Genomic DNA, 10,814 nt, shown 5'->3' on the forward strand with positions numbered 1-10,814 from the left:
TCGGGAAACAAACTGCTGGACAATAAGTAAGACATTGTTCCATGTATTTGTCCGGCTGATATCTCGAACAGAGGATTATATGATCACTTATCTTAAATGGCGTATCATCATCTTCTTAGTTCCGAGAGACCTTGAAAGAGTTACGATTGCCGATCGGTTCCTGAAGTATTGCAGTTATAGTTATTAGACTTATCCAAGTGGGAGACTGTTGGATAAGGTGTCTAAGTCCATAACTATTTCTGGTATGTACTTGACCCGACCCGGCATGGTCCATTTGGGTTGCATGGCACCATGCAATTGGATAGACTAAATGAGAGAAATAACACTTGTGGATTATTAATATATTATAAGTTCTAATATATTAATAATATTATTTAATTGGTTTGATCAAGAATTAATTTAGAATTAATTAAGTGATCAAAAGATAACTAATTAAATATATGGGTTGATTATGTAAATTATGCATAACTTGTATAGTGGGCTAAGAGGCTCCATGGATTATCAAGTTGGGTTAAACCCATAGGATGCTCCATGGGAGTTACAAACCCATGGGTCATGGAAATGAAGAGTCATAACACATTAGGGTTTACATGGTGTAACCCTAGATGTGTCAACACTATATAAGAAACCCATTCTCCACCAAAATAGGCTACACATAAGAAATAAGAGGGCTAGGCCGATTTTAGAAGTGTGTATTCTCTCTAAAGTCATTCCAAAAGCATTTGGTGTTGTGTGAAGCATTTGAGGCATCACACTTGGGGTGCTAGGCTCACAAGGTTTCAAGGATCATAAGCAACAACAAGGTAAGTTATTCTATCTTTCATGCAAGTTAAAATTTGTTCCCCATGTATGCTAGATAGGAATATAACCTTGGAATTCAACTTTGCATGATAATTAGACAAACATAGATCCAAGGTTATTAGGGTTGCATGTACACTTAGGAAGTGTTAGAATGCTCAAAACCCATCACCAAATTCATGCGAAATAAAGGAGTAGTTGGCTCCAGAATCAAATAAAATTTGGGCAGGCAATTTATTTACGAGAAAGGTACCTGAAGCGACATCAGCTTCTTCCTTGGCAGCTTCCAGTGTTATCTGGAAGGCTCTCGCCTTTGGCTTTGGTGGAATGTTGGGTTTTGCTGCCTTCTTCTTTTTCGGACAATCCCTCAAGATGTGCCCCTCCTCACCACAACCATAGCAAACTTTCTTGGTAAGGGTGCATTAATTGGCATAGTGCCCTGACTTTCCACATTTGAAGCATGTGACTTTCCCATCACATTTCCCATGATGCTTCTTCTTGCATTTGTCGCACCACTTCGCTTCGCCTCCTCCTCCTCTCGAACTAGACTTCGAGAATTTCTTTTTCTTGTTGGACCTGAAGGCCCATCAGACTTCCTCTTCTCACCAACCTCTGATCTCTCCAGACCCTTCTCCATGATCTGAGTCTCAACATTCTTAGTAGCCCAGATGGCGGCTTTCAATGTGGTTGCTTGCTTAACCATTGGACCATAGTCCGCTGGTAGTCCGAGGGCAAACTTATTGACCTTTGAGAGTTCTGTTGGAACTAGGTATGGGATAAGCTTCATCTTTTCTGTGAAACTTGCAGCGTATTCAGTAATGCTCATTTTTTCCCTTTTTCAAATTCTGAAACTCATTATTGATTTCCAGAAGGTCCTGCTCGGAGTAGTATTGCAGTTTCAGTTGTTCCACAAAGTCTTCCCAAGACATTTTGCTCGCTTCTCCCTGTTGCTGCATTCGCAACTTTCAAACATTGTCTCCATTTCGGAGATCCAATCCATAACTTGCACCGGCGCCGGGCTTCCAGATAGACACGGTGGTTTGGATGCCATAAAATCCTTGTATTTACATCCTCTTCCATCATTTCCTCCATCACGATTGTCTTGTCTAACAATTGGTGGGTTGGCTTGACCAATGGTCCCACTAAAGTTTCCACCTTCCGACGGCCCTCCATTCACTTCGGGCTCTTCAACTTGGATTGAAAGTTCTTCACGATTTTGTCGAAGCAGACGTCTAGTTTCTTCCATCTTACGATCCCACATCGTCTGAATCATCAATTACACACCAGCCATTGTCACCGGCTCAGGTGCAGCAGCTACAACAGGTATTTGCTTGATTACAGGTGGTCGATTCCTGTTTTCGTTCGCGTTTCCAACGCCACTTCTTGTTCTTGCCATCGTTGATCTATACACCGAACAAGGTGAATTTAGATACTCCTTCACGATAGATAATTATCCAAATCACTTCGAAACGTTTATATGCTAGTTCTAATATCGTCGACGCACGCTTAGAATCCTAAACACATAAGGTTTCCAGATCCGGTCGGCAACAAACCATAGATCCGAACAAACAATATCATATATAGCAAACATATAACATTTAGCACATAAAAGCATTTTAGGCATCATTCCTAAAATAAACTAGTGCTCGTGTCTTAAATATAACAGACACTCATCTCTCAACCTTCACTTAGCATTCTAAGTTTAAGTCTAGAAATCCTACGAATTCCTAGTTCGCTTAAACTAATGCTCTGATACCAACTGTGACATCCCCAAATTCACGGCTAGAAACGACCGGTTTCATTTATGCTTTTAAATAAAATCAGAGTAATCCTTTGAGTAAAAGAGTTGCGGAATTTGTTCCCATAACAAAATATGATAAAAATTTATCAAAGCATTTCATAAAGAAATGTATTTCCATTATATAACAAAATTTCGGGATGTCATGTTCCTATACAGACCAAAAGCATAAACAATACAAAATAGACCTTACAACAGTTATACATAACTACAGGTCTATAATCCAAAAATATCTTGACAATGTCATCCAACTTATGCCCTTGCGCCACTACCTGTAATACAAGGAAACTGAGTGGGTCAGGCTTGGGAGCCTGGTGAACATATAGGGTTTTCAACCCACAATAAATAATTATATTTAATTTCACCAACCAACAATAACCCGATTACCCATTCCCGTTATCCTCACTTTATGTCCCTAAAACAACAACTATTACAAGGGACCTAATCTAGGATTTCCATCAGGACGGACATTACTGCAAAGGGGATTCCTTCGCAATAGATGTCCTAAAGGCAACCATGAGGGGGATAGAGTACACCGGTGAACACATCGTTCACAACACCTACATGTTTTGAGCCTGCTAGTGTTCCACTGGACTATCTAGAATGAGTTTGTGGTCGTCATCCATACTCCGCTAGATGACTAGATCAACAATGACATCGAGGCCTCTCATCATTTTATTTTATCACACACCAACTGTCTACCCATGTTCTACCCAACATATTAGTAGATAAAATATATACATTTATATACAGCTTAAAACTTGTACAAAACATCCATTCACAAAAACCAGGAGATCTTCACAAAAACCGGGCTTCTCGAGGGCAGAGTTTTGGCTCCGAAACTTTACTTCTCGGGATCTTCGGGGCTTCGGGACTTGCTTCGGGTCTCGGGATGATACCGGGGCTTCGGGGGTATGACTAGCACGCAAAACGAGGCAAAATGGAGTGAAAGAAAGAAATTTGGCAACCATGGACAGTTGGCCTCGCGTCTTATTTATAGGGGAGGCTGGCCTTGCGAACGCAGCGCGTTCCTTCGGAGTACGAAGCGCGTTCACCGAATGTTGGGCGTTCCTTCGGACGCAGCGCGCAGGAGCGGGGGCGAGGGTATTATCCGATGCCAGCTGAGTCAGCGACGACGTGGCCAATCCGAGGCCAAGCTTCCGAACGCGGGGCGTTCCTCATCCGAACGCAGGGCGTTCCCTCCTCGGGGTGCGTGCCTCGAACTTCTGAAAATCATGAATCTTGCATACGATCTCCGTTTTCAACGTTCTTTGTATCCACGCGTAGGTGAGATTATGCTCTACAACTTTCGTTTAGACTCCGTCGGCTAATTTTGATTTTATTTTTATTATATTAATGTTAGTAGGCCGGGATAGGAAAACTCCGTTAGAAATTCATAACTTCTTCATCCGACGTCCGTTTTCGTCTGTCTTTTCACCGTTGGACTACTATCGACGAGATCTTCGATTCTCGTTTAGATTGTTTCGGCTAAAAATCACTCGATCTCATATTCGAGTCTCGGGTTGCATACTGCTAAGTCGAAACTTCGAAAAATCATAACTTCCTCATACGAAGTCAGATTTGGGCGTTCTTTTTATAGACACTCTCGGTTTAACGTATTCTACGACTTTTGTTTAGATCGCTAAGGCTAAAACTCGCTCTATCGTAAATTCACTATTTACGCTTCCCGGTGCCGTGCCGGTTCCATTGCGAAACTTCGACGCGTCATAACTTCTTCGTTATAACTCGGATTTCGGCATTCTTTATATATTCGGAAACTTTGTCACGAACCCTACGCCTTCATGCATCAATATCGGGCTTATCTAATATTTTATTTTTACGCTTATTTTTATCCTTAATTCATTTAAATCATAGAATTAAGCAATAAACATATAATACTCAAATAATACATTCTTATTATTTCAAAATAAGTTACAAAGGTTAACCTAGACTATTACAACAACGTTAATGCCTAGCCCAGAAACACGGGCGTACATGTATCTCTGTGATTATTCCATGTGCATGTGTTAATTTTGATATATGTTATTGCATGTTGGGCGGGGCCCGTTTTACTGAGCTCAGCTCGATGTCGGGCGGGGGCGATGCCGGACGGGGTCCGAAGTCGAGCGGGGCCCGATGATGGTCGGGGCGCACTATATGTTTATTGCATGTTTGGTATGTTGTATTTTGAGGGAACTCACTAAGCTTTGTGCTTACGATTTTTGGTTTATGTTTCAGGTACTTCTGGTTGTAAGGGAAGGGATCGGGATGACTGCATTGCACACACACCATTGAGATTCCGCTATGATGTTTTACTCTGATTTATGATAAATTGATACATTGGATTTTATTCATGTGTTTGGATGATATAAGAAAATACTATTTTATTTATTATTAAATTGAAATTTTTGGGGCCATATTTTTGGACGTTACAAGTTGGTACTAGAGCCTTCGTTTGAGGGATCCGGGCACACTCTTGGGTGTGTCTGAACTCAAACTAAGGACTTGGTATAAATTTTTAAAAGAAAACATTTTTATAAAAGAATTTCTAAAATAGAAAAGGTTGTGGTGCGTGCAATCAGCTGAGCTCAAGTAAGTCATCCCCAAATACCCATACATGTTTATATATGATATGAATTGTGAATTGTGAATCGCATGCTAGATTAGGGCTAAGGATCTAGGAGAGATCCCCTTGTATGCCTGCTATATGAGCTTATAGATTTGCATGCTAGTATTGATTAGTCAATGATAGGATGGCCTGATTAGTGATGTGTGTAAAACCAACTCGTTTTATTCCTACTCTAAAAATATAATTTAAACACACAAAGGCAGTGAACCTGTCTTTTAGTGGTATAGTTGAATAAGTAGGGTGAAGAACTCGAGGAACGAAAATTAACCTAATAACTAATTTTAACCAACAAGTAATAAAAGTAAAAGGGTTTTCTCTAGTTTTACAAGACTAGAAACTTAGACACACTAACTAACACGCAATTAACTAATCAACTAAAACCAAGTAAAAATTCACCAAATTTAATAAAAGGTTTCTGCTTAGGTTCAACTCATTCACTCCTATGGTTAATTTTATGGCAAAGCAATAGATTAATTGTTATTGGTTACCGACTAAAGTGATTAGATTCGCATTCGCTATCACCAATCCTTAGAAAATCAATTAATTTAAGCAGTGATCAAGTGTTTAAGCTGATTAATTCCCTAGTTCAACTATTCGGATTAAATAAGACTTGTAATTGGTTAATCAAACTACTAATTCAATTAGCCTCTTGTTGTTGGTTTATCAACAAGCTCACACATTAATTTACCCATTCTCTAATTAATCCTAGTTTCATATTCACTAGTCCTAGGCACATAACAAAGTGTTCACATAAATCATATGAGGTAAACAATTAAGAGATGTTCATGCAGCCTAATTGCCTTCCTATTAACAGAGAATAGTTATGGTTAATGCATAAGGATCTTTAACAAGCTTAATTTAACAAAATCACCAATTAACAATTAATCAAACCATAAAATTAATCCATAGGAGTAAAATTGTCTTCCCTAAACAGAAACTAGTAAATTTAGCTCATGATTACAATAGTCAAAAAGCTAAAAACGAAAGTAATCAACTCAAACATTGTTCAATTCAAAGATAAAGTGGAAAATTAAACCTAAGTTGCCTTGAATCTTCTAAGAATGAGAGATTAGGGTTCTTCTCACGTTCTTCAGGTCTCCAAGGGTTTCCTTAGTCGCAAAGTATCTTCCAGAAAAGCCAGAAAAAAGTGGATTTGGAATTTGACCTATATTTATAAGATCCTCAAAACAGGGGCAACTCGTCGAGTAGATACCCAACTCGCCGAGTTTCTTTGTAAAATCCGTGTACGGCTAGAACTCTACGTATTGCTTCGCGAACATTTGTGGAAACTCTTCGAGTAGACGATTGGACTCGCCGAGTAGCTTCAGGTTTGTACTTCTTTCTTCATTCTGCAGCTTCTAATTGCATCTCCTTCCTCCTTTTTGCTCCCGAGCATGACTTCTGGACTGAAAATACAATTTACACATTATTAAGTATCTTTTGTCCATAATATGAAAATAATTAGCTAATAATTGATAAAAATCTATACTAAATATATGGCTAAATATGCACATATCAAAATACGCCACACTTGACTTTTGCTTGCCCCCAAGCAAAACTGAATTTTTGCACACTAGAATCACATGAGACAATCCCAATCAAACCCAGCCATTATGCCATGACCGCAACGCATGCATTTGTGTCTAAATTTTTCCTAAACGACCCCCCTCATCCTAAATACTCAAAATCCTCATAAACACTCGCCCACTTCTTTCGAACAACGCTCATTTTATGCATCCCTTCGATCCATCCTCAGAAAACTCCCTTAACCTCAAGGTATTTTTGGTTGAGCAACCCAAGCATACATAATCTAGATAATTACAATTTTCGATACCACTATGGAGCTTTTTGGAATTCTTCACCTTCTTGATAATTTGAACTTTGATTTCTTTGAATTCTTCAAATTTGCCACCTTTTTGATTTTCTTTGATTTTTGGGTATCTTCAACTTTTTGGAATTTCTTCATAATTTTTGATCTTTGATCTTCATACTTTGTACTCCAAAAATTCTTCAAACTTTTCTTGTAATTCTCTTTTTTTTATTACATGTACCTCACTTTTTATCACTCAAAACCTACATGCTTAAGCAGAGGCGCTCAACTTCAACCCTTATTGGTTAAGACATTAGTCTATGTGCAATGATTAAATAAGCTTTCCTGGATACATTTTAGGTACAGGCTGCTAAACATATTGCGATCCTCAAACTAAGCGAGGTCGTGTTTTTGTCCCATGATTTCACTAGATAGGGAGGCCACAAATGCACTAGAACGTATATAGGCTCAACTAAACATTTGGGTCTTCATGCAATCATCAAACATAACACTAGCATGAAATCCTAATTGCTTTTACCAAAATTTTCTAAATTAAGATCCTAGCAATATTAATGCAATTTTTTTTAAAATTAAGCCTAATTTAGGATTCTAAATTTACTAATATAACCAACCCCTACCCCACGCTTAATTCATGCAATGTCCCCATTGCATGTTATGCATGAAAAGAAAAATGCAAAAATAAAAAGGGAATTGGATCAAACTCCCCTGGGATAGCAGTGGCGAGGCTGATCATCTTCAATGTAGGTCCATCTTCAAATGACTTTAGACATGGGAACACTTATCCATGCCTTGGGTGTCATGTCTCGTGTGGTAAAACATCTAAATAGCTCCAATTATTAAGGAGAAAGCTCTCAGAAATCTCCAGGAATTAATCTTCATGATAATATGAGTAAAAACTGTAGCGAATGTGCCCAAAATCCGAATCATGAGAGTAGAATCTTGAGTGACTCGTCGAGTAGGACGGAAACTCGGCAAGTAAATTGACTCCAAGCAGAAAATCGTGATATTGCAGATGGACTCGTCGAGTCCAATATGTGCACTCGGCGAGTAGAGCGCTGAGTGGAAAAAATAATGTTGTGCTTTTGATCCTTTGCTAATCTGCTGGAATATGACAATTCAGCGACTCTTCTTTGATTTCTTCAGTAAATAACACATTTTGTCACCCTTATTCCTAACAGACTCGATCCTAAACTTGAAATTGCATACTCTCATCTAGACCCGACCCTCACTCTAGCCTTGACCAATGAGACTCTTATATTGCATCCGAATCTTCAATCCTGAAAAGAAACAAGGCAACCACAGTAAAAGAAAACAAGCACACTCCTAATTAAGTCTTAATACATAAAAGTTCGAAACACAAAACCAACAAAATAAAATAACATCCAAATTAAAAACATAAACTTTCAATTTTCTTCAATATCATCTCCTCCAGCTCCACTCCCACTTGCTTGATTGTTCCTCCTCTACACACGCTCCTCCCAACTCATCACATACGGGAATCCTGGTCCGGGCCTCGGTGCAATATTCATTTGCTCAAATAGATAAACAAATGATTCATTACTGTAGTTAATACCTCGGCCAATGTCATCCAAGTACCTCCTTAATTCCACATTATCCCATTCCGTGTTTTCCTCTTCCACCGGGATGACCGGTGGGTCTTCTCGGGGTCGATCCCTCCTATGCTTAACTCTCATTCCCGGCTCCTCGGGTAGAATTACCTCGTCCTCATTTGGGATCCCAAATGTATCCTCACCAAACTTCTCAACAATCCTCGCCCTCCTAAATAATGTAGTGCTAAACGGAGGGGGAGAAATCATTGTCAATGCCCTTGCTTCTTGCCTATCCAAAATCCCATAAGACCTTGCCAATTTCGTAACAAACATACCCCCATTAATTTTGGAGGTAATTTTTTCCTTGACCGCTCCTTCTGCAAGGTACTTTGCCATGCAATAAGGCAAGTTGCAAAAGACGTCCGGTGTGATAATACTCCATAAATAGAAAATGTCAAGAGCGGGGACTTTGTCATCATCCTTCCTCATGTTGATGGTGCTAGCAACGAGACGATGGATAAGACGATGGATGGGTGAACGGATAAAGCCTTCTTGGGCGGAAGATGGAATATAGACCCGGTTGGCGATAGTATTCCACCAAGTAGAGGAAACAACTCCCTCGGGTAAATCCTTATGGCATTGCTCCAAAAATGCCTCAAAATCCTCCGACATGATCATGTTCTGATCATAAATCCCAATCCTCCATGCAAGCTCCGCCATGCTGCATTGGCGCAGATCTCCTCCAAGGCAAAAACTTATAATATTTGCGCTATAGTAATCACTACCACCCCGGAATGAGATGGTAGCAAAGAACTCCGAGCATAGCTCTTGGAATACGGGTTCTTGCATCTTGAATAGCCGAATCCACCCATCACAAATGATTGTTGTTCTCCCATTTACATAGGACTTTACCAAGTAAGGGGTTAGTTCCTCCTCCAGCCCCGTCTGATTTATCCAATCCTAATTAATTGCATTGGGAACGTATATCTCCTTCTGTTTCAGTGTTTCAAGCTTGCTTCTTGCACGGACTTGTGAAGATTTTGAGCTAATTTGTGGGAAGTTAAGCCATGGAATGTCTCCATATCCACCTCCTCTCGAGCTCTGGCCACGTCTAGACATAATTCCTGCAAAATAAAATCAAGAAAACAACAAACCAAATCCAGAACATATTAAACATAAGCAAAACAGGTCCACTGTGAGATGTACTCGCTGAGTTCATGAACTACTCGGCGAGTAGTATGAACTGCGTGTTCATTTTCCAGTCGGTCCAGATGAATCCATCCAAACACTGTAATTTGTACAGGGGTTTGCTATTCTAAGTCTATTAAGCATAAATTCACTGGAAATTTTGTCCAAAACCTCCTAATTTGTTCTAAAATCAAAACCCTAGATTTGGAGTAAACCCCTAAATCCGATTTTCTGCAAAATACCTACTACAATCTGTCCAAGTTATGATCTTTAGTAAGAATAAAGCAGAAAAATGTTACCTTTTTGCTTGTAAGAGGAAGAACTAGCGAAAATTTGAAGAAGTTGCTTGAGAGAGAACTTTGCTCGGCGAGTATGGGTTGGGAGGCGGCTGAATGAAAGTGATTAGGGTAAAAGAGAACCCTATTTACAGATTGTAAAAAAAATTCAGTTAAATTTGTGGACTTGCCGAGTAGGAGTGCCTACTCGCCGAGTAGAAGCGCGAATCTGCGACTTTGCGTGAATTTCATAAAAGACTCGCCGAGTAGGAGTGAAAGACTCGACGAGTTGCTCAATAAATTTAACTAAAATTCGATTTTTAAGCCACCACCCCACACTTGAGCATTGCTTGCCCTCAAGCAATCATTTTAAGCATAATTTCAGAAGAAGATTGATAAAAATAGATCCTAAAAGTGGAAAAACAAAAATAAAAAACAAAGGAAAAGAATGCAAACTGTAAACTCGGGTTGCCTCCCGGAAGCGCTTCTTTTTAAGGAGTCATTAGCTGGACTCCTTCCCGCTTACGTTTCTGTAATCCCTTCCAGCAGCAGCCCTTCTTCAAGTTCTTCATTTCTCGGAATTCCTTCTTCATATCTTTTCACCCTATGACCATTGACTTTGAAAGGAGTTCCATCTCTTGATATTAGCTCAATAGCTCCATGTGGAAAAAATTTATTCACTATAAATGGACCATCCCATCGTGTCTTTAGCTTGCCCGGAAAAAGTTTGAGCTTTGAATTAAAA

The sequence above is a fragment of the Lactuca virosa genome, chromosome 4, assembly GCF_052849685.1.
Source record: "Lactuca virosa cultivar CGN04683 chromosome 4, Lactuca_virosa_CGN04683_v6, whole genome shotgun sequence".
In the NCBI taxonomy this organism is placed as follows: Eukaryota; Viridiplantae; Streptophyta; class Magnoliopsida; order Asterales; family Asteraceae; genus Lactuca; species Lactuca virosa.